Source organism: Somniosus microcephalus, chromosome 26 (genome assembly GCF_052327205.1).
Source record: "Somniosus microcephalus isolate GS21.2 chromosome 26, FLI_Smic_1.0, whole genome shotgun sequence".
NCBI lineage: Eukaryota > Metazoa > Chordata > Chondrichthyes > Squaliformes > Somniosidae > Somniosus > Somniosus microcephalus.
Window position 1 is genome coordinate 22,396,449 of NC_141012.1, and position 16,737 is coordinate 22,413,185.

General features: G+C 46.1%; 1 long non-coding RNA gene across 2 annotated transcripts in view; it reads right to left on the minus strand.

The window, feature by feature from the left end:
• The window catches only part of LOC147100342 (uncharacterized), a 120,554-nt gene that overhangs the window by 35,281 nt on the left and 68,536 nt on the right, over window positions 1-16,737 (minus strand). The window contains exon 1 of one of the 2 annotated variants that reach the window (XR_015073744.1): window positions 10,708-11,004. The exons of the other annotated variant lie outside the window; for it this stretch is intronic. This is a non-coding gene — a long non-coding RNA (uncharacterized LOC147100342). Of the gene's footprint in view, window positions 1-10,707; window positions 11,005-16,737 lie in introns of those variants that run through there. 2 annotated transcript variants of the gene reach the window in all.

Sequence of the window (16,737 nt, forward strand, 5' to 3'; positions counted from 1 at the left end):
CAGTAAGAAACTATTCGACCTATTATCTCTGTGAAGGCACTCTTAAGAGAGCTATCCACGTAGTCCCATTCCCTTGCCCTTTCCCTACACCATTATATGTTTTTATTTTTCAGCTATTTATCCACTTCCCTATTAAATGCTGATATGGATTTTGCTTTTAGCACTGTTTCTGATCGGGCATTCCATACCCTGACAAGCCTCTGTGTAAATCAAATCTCCTAACCTCTCCCTGTTTTCTGTTGAGGATGATCTTAAATTTAGAAAGCAGTCCTGGACACATTTTAAGAACTCCCCCGTCTTTGAGTAAATAAATCCACCTATTATTATGGCACTGTTATTTCTGGATATTTCCCTCATTTGTCCATATATCTCTTCCCGTATCTCTCTTCCACATAATAAAGATTTTAGTACTTAACGCTTGCTTTAGATGAAATTTATATAGAATATGTTTAATTTAATTTGTTTGAAATTGTGTATTATTCTGCTGCTAAGAAATAGCTGTGTGTAAATTTGGTCTGTCTCTTTGAGATTACAAGGTGTAATTATTGTAACATCTTGAGATCAATTAGAGATGAGCTACTTTAAGAGATATCTTGAGTCCTGAAGTCTATTGGAAGGTATTTAATTATTGTTGGGCAGTTTCTTTGTTGATTGGAAATGATTAGTTTTCTTTATATAGAATTACATAGAATGCACAGCACCGAATCGGCCCAACTGGTCCGTGCCGGTGTTTATGCTCCACATGAGCCTCCTCCTTCCCCTCTTCGTCTAACCCTATTAGCATATTCCTTTCTCCCTCATGTATTTATCTAGCTTCCCCTTATATGCATCTATGCTATTCCACATTCTAACCACTCTCTAGGTAAAGAAGTTTTACCTGAATTCCCTGTTGGATTTATTAGTGATTATTTTACATTTATGGCCCTTAGTTTTGGTTTCTTCCAAAATTGGAAAGCTCTTCTCTACGTCTACTCTATCAAACCCTTTTATAATCTTAATTAAAGACCTCAGGTCAGGTCACCCCTCAGCCTTCTCTTTTCTACGCAAAGGTGCCCCAGCCTGTTCAATCTTTCTTGATAGGTATAACCTTTCAGTTCCGGTATCATCCTTGTAAGTCTTTATTGCACCTTCTCTAGTGCCTCTATATCCTTTCTATAATATGTAGACCAGAACTGGGCACAGTACTCCAAGTGTGGTCCAGCCAAGGTTCTATAAAAGTTTATCATAACCGCACTGCCTTTCAATTCTATCACTCTAGAAATGAAACCCCAGTGTTTTTTTTTATGGCCTTATTAACCTGCATCGCTACATTTAGTAATTTGTATATCTGTATCCCTAGATTGCTTTTCTCCTCTACCACATTTAGGGGGAGAAATTGGGTGAGTAGGCAGGCAGTGGCTGTAGCGCCACTGGCTGCGCCTCCCGCGATATTCAGGAGGGGCGCTAATGGTGGCGTTAGCCTGTTGCGCTGCGCCGCCACCGATGACATAATCGGTGTGCGCAGTGCCCCGTTCGCGATATTTGGTAGCGAACGCCGCAGTTGCGCCGTTCGCTACCCGCGCCCGGTTCACGGAGCCTTACTGCGCCGGCAGCGGCGCAAGTTAAGGTGGAGGTGCGGGGCGGCCACTTTTTCGGCGGCCGCCTGCCAGCACCTCCGTTCCCGGCCTCCTAACCCCCCACCCCCGCCGCGGCATTGCCGGCTGTCTCCCGAGAACCCGGCACTTCTCCTTGGTGCCGGGCTCATTTGCCGGCACTCGCGAGCGGGGATCGCGCAGTTGCAGGCACCTCCCCCTTAACAGTGGGAGGAAGGCCTGCAGTACCGCAGCGTGCCGTGCCGCAGCGTGTGGCGCTGCGGCACGTTGCGCTGCGATAATCAATTTCAGCACCCTAAGAGGGACGCGGAGAGCCTCGAGCCTCGCCCCGTGTCCCTCGAGGGGCACTGAAACTGAATTTCTGGCGATCAGTATTACTCCGATCGCTGCGCTAAATCCTGCGCTCAGGCGACTTTTGCGCCACTTTGGCGCCCCAACCCAATTTCTAGGCCTTAGACTCTTATTTTCCAAGGAATATGTGGCTTCCTTATATCTCCTACCAAAATGCACCAACTCACACTTACCTATATGGAAATTAATTTGCCAATTACATGCCATTTCTGGAAGTTTATTCAACTCTCATTGAACTTTAACCTCCAGAAGGTTGTGGATTCCATGGCAACTGGCGATTTCAAGACTGAGATAGACAGATTTTTGATAGATAAGGGTATCAAGGAACATGGAGCAAAGGCAGGAAAATGGAGTTCAGGTGCAGATCAGCCATGATCTAATTGAATGGCGGAGCAGGCTTGAGGCTTCTTCTCCTTCTTAGGCAGTCCCTCGGAACTGAGGATGACTTGCTTCCACATTAAAAATGAGCTCGCAGGTGACTGATTAGTCCAATGCGGGACCTACAGTCTCTGTCACAGGTGGGGCAGACGATGGTTGAAGGGGCGAGTGGGTGGGGTGCTTGGGTTGATGTGCGCTCCTTGCGCTGCTTGCGCTTGGCTTCCGCTTGTTCCCGGCGAAGAGACTCGAGGTGTTCGGCGCCTTCCCGGATGCTTCTCCTCCACTTTGTGAGGTCTTGGGCCAGGAATTCCCAGGTGTCGGTGGGGAAGTTGCACTTTTTCAAGGAGGCTTTGGGGGTGTCCTTGAAGCGTTTCCTCTGCCCACCTGGGGCTCTCTTGCCATGCCGGAGCTCCAAGTAGAGCGCTAGTTTTGGGAGTCTCGTATCGGGCATAGAAACATAGAAACATAGAAGATAGGAGCAGGAGTAGGCCATTCGGCCCTTTGAGCCTGCTCCGCCATTCAATGAGATCATGGCTGATCATCCAATTTCAGTACCCTGTCCCTGCCTTCTCCCCATATCCCTTGATCCCTTTAGCCTCAAGAAATATATCCAACTCTTTCTTGAATATATTTAATGAACTGGCCTCCACCGCCCTCTGTGGCAGAGAATTCCACAGGTTCACCACTCTCTGGGTGAAGAAATTCCTCCTCATTTCAGTCCTAAATGGCTTACCCCTTATCCTTAGACTATGACCCCTGGCTCTGAACTCCCCGGCCATCAGAAACATCCTTCCTGCATCTAGTCTGTCCAGACCTGACAGAATTTTATAGGTTTCGATGAGATCCCCTCTCAATCTTCTAAACTCCAGTGAGTATAAGCCCAATCGACCCAATCTCTCCTCATACGTCATTCCTGCCATCCCAGGTATCAGCCTGGTGAATCTTCGCTGCACTCCCTCCATGGCAAGAACGTCCTTCCTCAGGTAAGGTGACCAAAACTGCACACAATACTCAAGGTGCGGTCTCACCAAGGCCCTGTACAACTGTAGCAAGACATCCTTGTTCCTGTACTCGAACCCTCTTGCTACGAAGGCCAACATACCATTTGCCTTCTTAACCGCCTGCTGCACCTGCATGCTTACCTTCAGCGACTGGTGCACAATAACACCCAGGTCCCTTTGCACTTCCCCTTCTCCCAATCTATTGCCATTCAAATAATAATCTGCCTTCCTGTTTTTGCCACCAAAGTGGATAACCTCACATTTATCCACATTATAGTGCATTTGCCATGTTTCTGCCCAATCACCCAACCTGTCCAAATCGTACTGGAGTTTCACGACATCCTCCTCACAGCTTACCCTCCCACCCAGCTTTGTGTCGTCTGCAAATTTGGAGATATTACATCCAATTCCCTCGTCCAGATAATTAATATATATTGTGAACAGCTGGGGCCCTAGGACTGATCCTTGCGATACCCCACTAGTCACTGCCTGCCACTCGGAAACGACCCATTTATTACAACTCTTTGCTTTCTGTCCGCCAACCAGTTCTCTATCCAAGTCAATACCTTGCCCCCAATCCCATGCGCCTTAATTTTGCACGCTAATCTCTTATGTGGGACCTTAGCGAAAGCCTTCTGAAAGTCCAAATACACCACATCCACTGGTTCTCCCTTATCTATTACCAGTTACATCCTCTCAAAATTCCAGTAGATTAGTCAAGCATGATTTACCTTTTGTAAATCCATGTTGACTTTGTCCGATCCTGTCACAGCCTTCCAAGTGCTCTGCTATTACATCTTTTATAATAGACTCTAGCATTTTCCCCACTACCAATGTCAGGCTTACCGGTCTATAATTCCCCACTTTTTCTCCAGCACCTTTTTTGAATAGTGGGGTAACATTAGCTACCCTCCAATCCATGGGTAGTGTTCCAGAGTCTATCGAGTTCTGGAAGATGACTAGCAATGCATCTACTATCTCTAGGGCCACTTCCTTAAATACCCTGGGATGTAGACCATCAGGCCCTGGGGATTTATCGGCCTTCAGTCCCATCAATTTTCCTAACACCATTTCCCTACAAATACTGATTTCTTTCAGTTCCTCCCTTTCATCAGACCCTATGTTCCCGGCATCTCTGGGAGGTTATTTGTGTCCTCCTTTGTGAAGACAGAACCAAAGTATGTATTTAGTTGGTCTGCCATTTCCTTTTTTCCCATTATAAATTCCCCTGATTCTGACTGTAAGGGACCTACGCTTGACTTCACCAATGTTTTTCTCTTCACATATCTATAAAGGCTTTTACAGTCAGTTTTTATGTTCCCTGCTAGCTTACTCTCATATTCTATTTTCCCTTTCTTAATTAATCCCTTTGTCCTCCTTTGTTGACTCCTAAACTGCTCGCAATCCTCAGGATTATTGCTTTTTCTAGCCAATTTATATGTCCTCTCCTTGGACCTTATGCTATCCCTAATTTCCCTTGTTAGCCACGGTTGAGTCACCTTTTTTGTTTTATTTTTATGCCAAACTGGGATGAACAAATTCTGTAGCTCATCCATTCGGTCTTTGAATGTTTGCCATTGCCTATCCACCGTCAATCCTTTGAGTGCCATTCCCCAATCAATCCTACCCAACTCGCTCCTCAGACCATCGTAGTTTCCTTTATTTAAATTGAGGACCCTTGTCTCTGAGTCAACTACTTCATTCTCCATCTTAATGAAGAATTCGATCATATTATGATTGCTCCGACCCAAGGGGCCTCATACAACAAGATTGCTAATTAATCCTTTCTCGTTACATAATACCCAGTCTAAGATGGCCTGATCTCTGGTTGGTTCCTTGACATATTGGTCCAGGAAACCATCCCGTAAACACTCCAGGAATTCCTCCTCCACAGTATTGTTACTAATTTGATTGGCCCAATCTATATGTAGATTAAAGTCACCCATGATGACTGCTGTGCCCTTATTGCACGCTTCTTTAATTTCCCTTTTAATGCCATCCCCAACTTCCGCCTTACTGTTTGGAGGTCTATATACCACTCCCACTAATGTTTTTTTCCCCTTAGTATTTCTCAATTCTACCAATACAGATTCCACATCATCAGAGCTAGTATCCTTCATTACAATTGTGTTAATCCCTTCTTTAATCAGTAATGCTACCCCACCCCCCTTTCCTTTTTGCCTATCTTTCCTGAATATCGAATACCCCTGGATGTTGAGTTCCCAGTCTTGGCCATCCTTGAGCCATGTTTCCGTAATCCCAACCAAATCATATTCGTTTACCTCTATTTGCGCAGCCAATTCATCCACCGTATTACAAATGCTCCTCGCATTAAGACACAAAGCCTTCAGGCTTGTTTTTTTAACGCTTTTAGACCTATTAGAATTATTATTTACTGTGGCCACGTTTGATTTAAACCATTGATTTCTCTGACTGCCACTTTTGTTTTTCTGCTTCCTATCTTTTGCTTTTATCCCTGTTTTCCTTTCCTCTGTCTCCTTGCTCAGGTTCCCAACCCCCTGGCATTTTAGTTTAAACCCCCCCCAAATAGTGCTAGCAAACCTCCCCGCAAGGATATTTGTCCCGCTCTGGTTCAGGTGCAACCCGTCCGACTTGTACAAGTCCCACCTTCCCCAGAAGCAGGCCCAGTGCTCCAGGAAACTAAATCCCTCCCTCCTGCACCAACTCTTTAGCCACGCATTCATCTGCTCTATCCTCCTATTCGTATACTCACTAGCACGTGGCACCGGGAGTAATCCAGAGATTACAACCTTTGAGGTCCTACTCTTTAATCTGCTACCTAGCTCCCTAAGTTCTTGCTGCAGGACCTCATCCCTCTTCCTACCTATGTCGTTGGTCCCAATGTGAACCACAACCTCTGCCTGTTCACCCTCCCCCTTCAGAATGCCCTGCAGCCGTTCAGTGACATCCTTGACCCTGGCACCAGGGAGGCAACAAACCATCCTGGAGTCACGTCTACGGCCACAGAAACGCCTATCTGTTCCCCTTACGATAGAATCCCCTACCACTGTTGCTCTCCCACTCTTTTTCCTCCCTTCCTGAGCAGCAGAAGCACCCCTGGTGCCAGGAAGTTGGCTGCTGCTGCCTTCCTCTGGTAAGTCATCCCCCTCAACAGTATCCAAATTGGTATACCTGTTTGAAAGGGGGATGGCCACAGGGGTCCGCTGCACTACCTGCCTGCCTCTACTGCTCTGCCTGATGGTCACCCATTTCCCTTCTGCCTGTGCAGCCCTACCCTACGGCGTGACCAACTCATCAAACGTGTAATCCACGACCCTCTCAGCATCGTGAATGCTCCAAAGCCCATCCATCCGCAGCTCCAGCGCCTCCATGCGTCTGCTAGTAGCTGCAGCTGGATGCATTTCTGGCACACGTGGTCGTCAGGGACACTGGCAGCGTCCCTGAATTCCCACATAGAGCAAGAGGAGCATAACACGGGGCTGGGCTCTCCTGGCATGACTTACCCCTTTAATTAATTAAAATGAATTCAATACCACCAGTTAAAGATATACTCTAGGGCGCTTGTGTGGTTTACCAACAGTCCCTGCTACACCAGAAAGACCTTAGCAACTATAAACCACAGAGTTAAAGTTCGGACAATGTGACCCGTCCATCGGAGCTGATTGAGCGTGGTCAGAGCTTCGATGCTGGGGATGTTGGCCTGAGCAAGAACACTGACGTTGGTGCGCCTATCCTGCCAATGGATTTGCAGGATCTTGCGGAGGCAGCGTTGGTGGTACCTCTCCAGTGCTTTGAGGTGCCTGCTGTACATGGTCCATGTCTCTGAGGCATGCAGCAGGGCAGGTATCACTGCTGCCCTGTAGACCATGAGCTTAGTGCCGGGTTTGAGGTCCTGGTCTTCAAACACTCTCTTCCTCAGGCGACCGAAGGCTGCACTGGCACACTGAAGGCGGTGTTGGACTTCGTCATCGACATCTGCCCTTGTTGACAGTAGGCTCCCGAGGTATGGAAAGTGGTCCACGTTGTCCAAGGCCTTGTCGTGGATTTTGGTAATCGGGGGGGGCAGCATTGTGTGGCGGGGGCAGGTTGGTAGAGGACCTTTGTCTTACGGATGTTTAGTGTAAGGCCTATGCTCTCGTATGCTTCGGTGAAGGTGTTTATGATGGTTTGGAGTTCGACCTCCGAGTGAGCGCAGACGCAAGCATCATCTGCATACTGTAATTCGACGACAGAGGATGGGACGACCTTGGTTCGGGACTGGAGGCGACAGAGGTTGAACAGTTTCCTGTTTGTTCTGTAAATTAGCTCCACTCCAGTGGGGAGCTTACTGAGGGTGAGATGGAGCATTGCAGCAAGGAAGATTGAGAAGAGCGTTGGTGCGATGACACAGCCTTGCTTGACCCCGGTTCGTACGTGAATTGGGTCTGTGGTGGAACCGTTGGTCAGGATCACGGCTTGCATTGTCGTGAAGCAGGCGAAGGATAGTGACAAACTTTTGAGGGCAGCCGAATTTGAGGAGGGCACTCCATAATCCCTCACGGCTGAGTGTCGAAGGCCTTTGTGAGATCAAAGAAGGCCATGTACAGTGGTTGGTGCTGTTCCCTGTATTTCTCTTGTAATTGATGTGCGGTGAAGATCATGTCCATTGTGCCCCTTAGTGGGCGGAATCCGCATTGCGACTCTGGGAGGAGCTCTTCGGCCACTGGGAAAAGGCGATGGAGGAGGATTCTTGCGATGACTTTCCCTGTGGCAGATAGCAGGGAAACTCTTCTGTAATTACCGCAATCGGACTTGTCACCTTTCTTGAAGATGGTCACAATAACGGCGTCTCTGAGATCCCCTGGCATGCTCTCCTCCTTCCAGATAAGAGAAATGAGTTCATGAATTCACGCCAGTAGTGCTTCTCCGCCATGCTTTAGTGCCTCGGCGGGGATTCCATCTGCTCCTGAGGCCTTGTTGTTCTTCAGTTGTCGGGTGGCCTTTTCAACCTCATGCCGGGCTGGGGTTGTGCTTAGATGGTGGCGGGTAGCATGCTGTGGGATGGAGTTGAGGACACTCGTGGGAGGCTTGAGGAGCTGAATGGCCTACTCCTGTTCCCAATGTTCCTGTGGTTTTTCAGGTGTGACACAGAAATTAGCATGTGTAACAAAATCAGGCACCCGAAGTGTGATGGGATGCATTTTAAAATACACACACACACACACATAAATATATTAAAATGTTTTATATGTATAATTAGTTTGACCATTGACAACAAAGAAAAGAAAGAAAGACTTGCATTTATATTGCGCCTTTCACGACCACTGAACATCCCCCTTGAAGTATAGTCACTGTTGTAATGTAGGAAACACAGCAGCCAATTTGCACACAGCAAGCTCCCACAAACAGCAATGTGATAATGATCAGATCATCTGTTTAAATGATGTTGATTGAGGGATAAATGTCGGCCAGGACATCTTCTTCAAAATAGTGCCATGGGATCTTTTACGTCCACCTGAGAGAGCAGACGGGGCCTCGGTTTAATGTCTCATCCGAAAGACGGCACCTCTGACTGTGCAGCATTCCCTCAGTACTGCACTGGAGTGTCAGCCTAGATTTTTGTGCTCAAGTCTCTGGAGTGGGACTATGAACCCACAACCTTCTGACTCAGAGGTGAAGGTGCTATAACTGAGCCACAGCTGACACTGGTGCAAGGGTGCACTACTGGACTGCATGTGCATATTATTTATTGATATTCATGGCTTTGGTAAGAACTTTGTTTGGTCCTATTTTACCTAAGCAGTGCATATACAAGTTAGTTTCGGATTATATCAATGTTTGTATGTCATCTGCATTGAGGTTTTTCTTTGTTGCAATGTGAAGACTTATAGTCGTTGTCACAATGGAACTACCATGATTATTTAACAAGGTCATTGCTTCAAACAATTCTTTATTCAGTCAAGGTTTATGCATACATATCAAGTTGGAATGGCACCTGTAAAATAAAGCAGATCACTGAGACAAAAGCAAATCTGGTTATTACTCAGTGCAACCCCGGGCCATTTGCCATCCTTATAATCCTTTAAAAACATGTGCTGAAAGCAGCCTTGGCAATACACATAATCGGGCCTGTTTTAGTAGGCTTTACTCTAACAATCATAAGTAAGGTAGGTTGAGTCAAGTTGCTGCTCCAGTATAGAAGCCAGACGAGAGCCCAAGATCATAGTCACCCAAAGTCCATGACTGGAGGCCAGACTGAAGACTTGGGCTACATTCCTCCCTACAGTCTGCAAAGTAATGATCCCAGCTGGCAGTGTTTTACTCCCAATTAAAATAAATGCTGTCATTCCAACCAGTACAATCCTAACCATAGAGAGACTTCCCTCCCAACCAGCACAGCCATGTTCTAAACCCCCCAGGAGCTGTCCTTCCTAGCCAACACAGTAAAGCTTCTAAATTCTCTTCTCAGCCAGTATACGATCATTTCTTAGGCCTATAAAAGCTGTCTTAGCAGCTACCACATTACCTCTTCTATGTTAAGTGGTGACTGTTTCCAGCCAATGCAGCGCCGCCTCAAGGCACATGATGTCTCCAACAAAAAGATATTGCTTCTGTACCACATTGGGTCTCTCTTCATAATCCTCACAACTCCACATACTCTCTTTCACGAGAACAATCTTCCTCTCCTTTTTATAGAAAGGAAGAGTGAAAGAGAGAAAGAAAGAGAGAGAGAGAGAGAAAGATCAAAAGAGAGAAAGAGAGAGAGAAAGGGAGAAAGAAAGAGAGAGAGAAAGACAGAAAGAAAAGAAAAGACAGACTGACTGAAGAAAAAGACAGACTGACTGACTTGCATTTATATAACGCTTTCACAACCTCAGGATGTTCCAAAGCGCTTTACAACCAATGAAGTACTTTTTAAATGTAGTCACTGCTGTAATGTAAGGTAAAGTGGCAGCCAATTTGCAGTCAGCAAAGTGCCACATTTCAAGCCACATCTGAGGTGTGGGGAAGGGGCCCAGGACCCGGGAACTCCACCCCTCCCCCCTCAAACGGTGAACAGGGGCCTGATGCATAGGCGAGGCGGGTGCCAAAGATCCACCCACAGTGGTGCTTTCACCCACCTGCCCCACGCAAATTAGGCGCCCTCCCACTGACCCTGCAAACTTCGACAGGGTCAGTGCTGGAGGGCACCTTGTGGGCACAATCCCCGCATAACCTCCAGGATCACATTCCGTAGATTTTCGGGACCACGGTTGAGTAATTCCTAGCTGCATATTTGATTTTCGTTTAGCATTTTCCGATTGCATCGCATATACATTACATTAGCATTGAAATGGTTCATGCTTTCTTAGCGTCACTCATTTATATTATTTTCGACCTGGCTGCTTTTTTGCTTACATTTGAATTTGCTAAAAAAAATTTACCTCAAGCCAAGTCGCCGTGTCCAGCATGAGCGAGAGGCAATTGTGTTCCCAGAAATGCTAATTTCTTTGTTCAAGTGCAAACATATGCCAGATCTTGGCACGGACCACCACTTACAACCTGGCAAGTCGAGCCATTCCTTTCCTCCCCCTTCATTCAAACACCTACAGCTTTTTTTTGCCTTTTAAGGGGCTCCAGCATTGTTCATGTGCAATTATTGTGTTCCATTAGTACGGTTCAAACGGTCCGCAGTCTTGCTTTCTGGGGTTACAAAGATATCTTCCACAGCAAGGGATTGTGCCTCCATCTTAAAAAAAAAAGCAAATGAACGTCGATCACACTTTTGGGTAGTCAGCTTTAATTTATGATTTATTACTGGAATAAAATGAATTATTTGGTACGTAACTTTATTAGATGCAACTGGGAAGTTGGCAACGCAGTGTGGAAAAATGTTTTTTGCTGGAAGTTAACTTGTTTGTTTTAGCCATTTTTAGATTTTCCTTTACGCAAATGTGATCACATCTTCAAAATCTAAATTTCAGTGCTGCTTGTGAAAGAGTGCAGGTATCACTACATTTACAGCCTGTGACATTGGCCAAAATAAATTGTGTTTCCTTTTACACCCTGCTTATTCAAAAGCAAAATGTGTATTGCCTTTACTCATGTGGTAGGATGTGGGTACGCTCCCGTTCACTGCAGTTGTCTATCATTCGCTGAGAACCAATTCCTTCTGTTGATAAATACTTTTCAAGCTTTACAATGAAGGTTCCTAATTGCCATCTAGTGGTAAGTTACAGCTGATCTCTGCAGAGTGAATCAGCAGCTCAGTAATGTGAAGAGACGTTAATGCATTCAAAACTCATATTACTGGTAAATCTCTCTGTGCACCGTGGACCTGAGTTAAGGAGTGTAGCCCAAGGGTAGACCAGCTCTCTCTTGAGTCAATGAATATATTCAAGGCTGAGATAGACAGATATTTGAGCTACAGGGGAGTCAAGGGTTATGGGGAGCAGGCAGGGAAGTGGAGTTGAGGCCAAGATCAGATCAGCCATGATCTTATTGAATGGCGGAGCAGGCTCGAGGGGCCGAATGGCCTACTCCTGCTCCTATTTCTTATGTTCTTATGAAACTATGGGAGATGCTATTACATCACTCCTGCAACATTTGAATATTATAATGAGCCTCTAGCTGATTCAGACAGAAGCTTTCTACCTGCCCCCATGTGTTGTGTGAAGATGGGGTGCAGACCCGGCACCATGGGTGCGGGATTCTTCGGGATGCTCATGATAAATGTGCCGATAATACTGCACGATGGAACCGTTAATGGGGGTACTCGGGAATTCTCCTGATTTCCCATATAGTCAGTCCACCCTGGTGTAGACCTTGGATCATTAGAAAAAGGATCAGCGTCCATGAGTAATGATGTCAAACTCTGGATAGCCTGGGTGAGTTTTGAAGACTACTGCCCCGATTTTTTTCTGGTGAAAGCCTTGGCCCAGAAATTGGTTTGCGCCCGCCTTCAGGCACAAACCCAAGGCGACCATGAACCGCCACGTCATAATTGATATGCAAGATGACCATGCAAAATTGGTCGCCTTGTGCCGTCAGGATGCGCCAGGTGTGCTGGGGACACCAGTCATGAAGAGGATGAAGATAGGCCAGTGGGGACTGCAGCAGTGGGCCTACCATACATCCGGGTGGGGGGCTGGGGGCAGCAAGGAGATTGGTGGTGGGGGGCAAATGGTGGCTGGCAACAGATTTAATTTGGAGCCAGGAGGAGCAGTTCTGCCCCTCCTGGCTCCACATTCAGGTAGGTAAAAAAATATATTTACGCACCATTTTGCTGTTGTCAGAGGGATATGCCGGGCCATGAGGTTACAGATTGTGGTGGAATACAATTCTGCTGCTGCCCCATAGCACCTCTTGGATGCCCAGTTTTGAGCTGCTAGGCCTGTTCTGAATCTATCCCATTTAGCACAGTGGTAGTGCCACACAACACGATGGAGGGTGTTCTCAGTGTGAAGACGGGACTTCGTCTCCACAATGACTGTGCAGTGGTCACTGCCACCAATACTGTCATGGACAGATGCATCTGCGATAGGTAGATTGGTGAGGATGAGGTTGAGTAGGTTTTTCCCTCGTGTTGGTTCTCTCACCACCTGTCGCAGGCCCAAACTGGCAGTTACGTCCTTCAAGACGACACTGCAGGGTTGACTGGGCTGGGTGTGCCATTGCTGTGTCCGTAGCCGGTGCCGAGGTCGATGCCGGGTGGTCCGTCTGGTTTCATTCTTTTTATTGTTTTTCGTAGTGGTTTGTTACAACTGAGTGGCTTGCTAGGCCATTTCAGAGGGCAGTTAAGAGTCAACCACATTGCTGTGGGTCTGGAGTCACATCTAGGCCAGACCGGGTAAGGACAGCAGATTTCCTTCCCTAAAGGACATTAGTGAACCAGATGGGTTTTTACGACAATCCGATAGTTTCATGGTCACCATTACTGATTCTAGTAATTATTCCAGATTTATTTAATTAACATAAGAACATAAGAAATAGGAGCAGGAATAGGCCATTCGGCCCTTCGAGCCTGCTCCACCATTAAATGAGATCATGGCTGATCTTCTGCCTCAACTCCATTCACCGGCCCTATCGCCATATCCCTTGATGCCCTTACTAGTCAGAAATCTATCGACTTCTGTTTTGAATATATCCAATGACTGAGCCTCCACAACCCTCTGGGGTAGAGAATTCCAAAGATTCGCCACCCTCTGTGTGATGAAATTTCTTCTCATCTCAGTCCTGAATGGCCTACCCTTTATCGTGAGGCTGTGGCCCCTGGTTCTAGACTTCCCAGCCAAGGGAAACATTCTCCCAGCATCCATCCTATCAAGTCCTGTAATAATTTTGTATGCTTCAATGAGATCCCCTCTCATTCTTCTGAATTCAAGAGAATACAGGCCTAGTTTACTCAATCGCTTCTCATATGACAGTCCCGCCATCCCAGGAATCAATCTCGTGAACCTTCGTTGCACTCCCTCTATGGCAAGTATATCCTTCCTTAGGTAAGGAGACCAAAATTGTACACAGTACTCCAGGTGTGGTCTCACCAAGGCCCTATATAATTGGAGTAAGACTTCTTTACTCCTGTACTCAAATCCTCTTGTAATGAAGGCCGGCATACCATTTGCATTCCTAATGGCTTGCTGCACCTGCACATTCACTTTCAGTAACTCATGTACAAGGTCCCTTTGAGCATCTGCATTTCCCAATCTTTCACCATTTAGGAAATACTCTGCCTTTTTGTTTTTTCTACCAAAGTGGATAACTTCACATTTATCCACATAATATTCCATCTGCCATGTTCTCGCCCATTCACTGAGCCTGTCGAGATCCCTTTGAAGTCTCTTTACAACTGACACTGCCACCTAGCTTTGTATCATCTGCAAATTTGGAAATGTAACATTTAGCCCCCTCATCCAAATCATTGATATAGATTGTGAATAGCACTGATCCTTGCGGTACCCTTCTAGTCACAGCCTGCCATCCTGAAAAAGACTCGTTTATCCCTACTCTTTGTTTTCTGTCTGTTAACCAATTCTCAATCCATGCTAGTATATTACCCCCAATTCCATGTGCCCTAATTTTGTTCACCAACCTCTTGTGTGGGACCTTATCGAAGGCCTTCTGAAACTCCAGATACACCACATCTGCTGGTTCCCCTTTGTCTACTCCACTAGTTACATCTTCAAAGAACTCCAATAGGTTTGTCAAACAGGATTTCCCTTTCATAAATCCATGTTAACTCTGCCCAATCTTATTAGGTTCTAAGTGCCCAGTTATTGCAGCCTTTATAATAGATTCCAACATTTTCTCAACTACTGATGTGAGGCTAACAGGTCTATAGTTCCCTGTTTTCTCCCTCTCTCCTTTCTTAAATAGCGGGGTTACATTTACTATCCTCCAATCTGTAGGAACCATTCCAGAATCTATAGAATTTTGGAAGATGACAACCAATGCGTCCAATATTCCAATGGCCACCTCTTTCAAAACCCTAGGATGTAGGTCCTCCGGTCCTTGGGATTTATCGATTTTTAGTCCCATTAATTTTGCTAGTACTGTTTTTTCACTAATAATCATTTCTTTAAGTTCCTCATTCTCGTCACTCACTTGGTTTTCTCGTATTTCTGGGAGATTTTTTGTGTCTTCCTCCGTGAAGACAGAAACAAAGTATTTATTTAATTTCTCTGCCATTTCCTCATTCCCCATTATAAATTCTCCCGTCTCTGACTGTAAAGGACCTACATTTACCTTCGCCAGTCTTTTCCTTTTCACATATCTATAGAAGCTTTTACAATCCGTTTTTATATTTTTTGCTAGTTTGTGCTCATATTACATTTTCCCTTTCTTTATCAATTTCTTGGTCCCCCTTTGCTGATTTCTAAAAAGATCCCAATCCTCAGGCTGACCGTTTTTTCTGGCAACTTTATAAGCTTCCTCCTTTGACTTAATACTAGCTTTAATTTCTTTTGTTAGCCAAAATTAACTGAATTTAAATTCCCCAGCTGCCGTGGTGGGATTTGAACTCACGTTTCTGGCTCATTAGTCCAGGCCTCTGGATTACTAGCCCAGTGACACTACCACTACGCTACCGTTCCCTTGAAACAGGTGCTAGACCCCCGATTTGGATACACAATGGGCCTAATGGCAGTTTCAGATGAGCGCCCTGGGCAACTACAGGGCTCCCTAACCCAAAAGGTATACATCCCAAACCCAGAGCGGAATGAGTGCACATGCCACATGCCATATTGGAGACTTCAGCCCCCGATTTGTGCCTGAAAAATGAGCGCCACGCGCTCCAAATTCTAGGCCCCTGTGTAAAACAGTTCATGTTCTTTTATGGCACAAAAAAAGGAATGGACACCCCTGGTGCTGGGTCTGCACCCCATTTTCACACAACACATGGGGGCAGGTAGAAAACTTCTGTCTGAATCACATTATAATATTCAAATGTTACAGGAGTGATGTAATAGCATCTCCCATAGTTTTTTTTTACGCATTTGTGCCAGACCTACACCACTTGCAAATCATGGCCATATAAATAGATATCCAGCATTGCGAGGCGCTGATCTATATCTGGAAGTAAGTACCCAAACTAAAGCTGGTTCCCAGCACTGTTTGGCAATTTGTGTTTACATTTCTAAAAGCACTATAAATAGACAGTGCAATAAGCGCTTTACAAACACATTGTCAATTCCGAACTTAGTGTGAAGGGAAAACACTGTGGGCTGGAGCCAGCGTGGAGGTTGAGGCTGGGAGTCCAGCCTGGTGAAGAATGAAATGAAAGGCCTGGGTTGTGACCGGGCTGGGCAAGGACCATGGAGTCAAGTTGGAGCAGGTGGCAGGACAGCGGTTAGTACAGGCCAGGATTGTCACCTTGGTGACAAGTGGGAGCGGGTGGGCAGAGGCTGAGCAACAATGATGGTGGCAAGGAATCGTGTAAACTTAAAAGTGTATCCATTCAAAATGAGCTTGGATTGGAGTGGATACAGTTGATTCTGGCACAATAAGTTTTGATATATGTAGTTTGGAACTGTTCCCTGACAGACATTTAATCCTCAAGTGTTCAATTAAAATGTGTATCTTATTACAATGCATATTAAAAATTTGACTAAGGGTACGTACGTACTAACCATTTCTTCTTCTCTCTTGCATACCTAGAGGCACATGAGGCAAACCATTCTTCCATTGTTTTTTACTTCCAGCAGGTCTTGCTCTGAGTTGCTCCTGTGACAAATTCCTTTTTGATGTAGTCAGGTCGTCAGCCTGACTCACACCTCCCTCTGAGGAGAACAGGGCAGATGTGACGGGTGGGGTAGGTGGGGTGGTGGGGTTGGTGGGGGAGGTGGGGAGGAGCGGCAGGGGTTGTCACACCACTCCCATCGATCACGAGCGCCCCACTGGATATCAACCCAGTATTGAGAGGGCGAAGCTCTGATCTCCAGTCTACCGACCGGGGCTATGATGGGGGGGGGGACCAC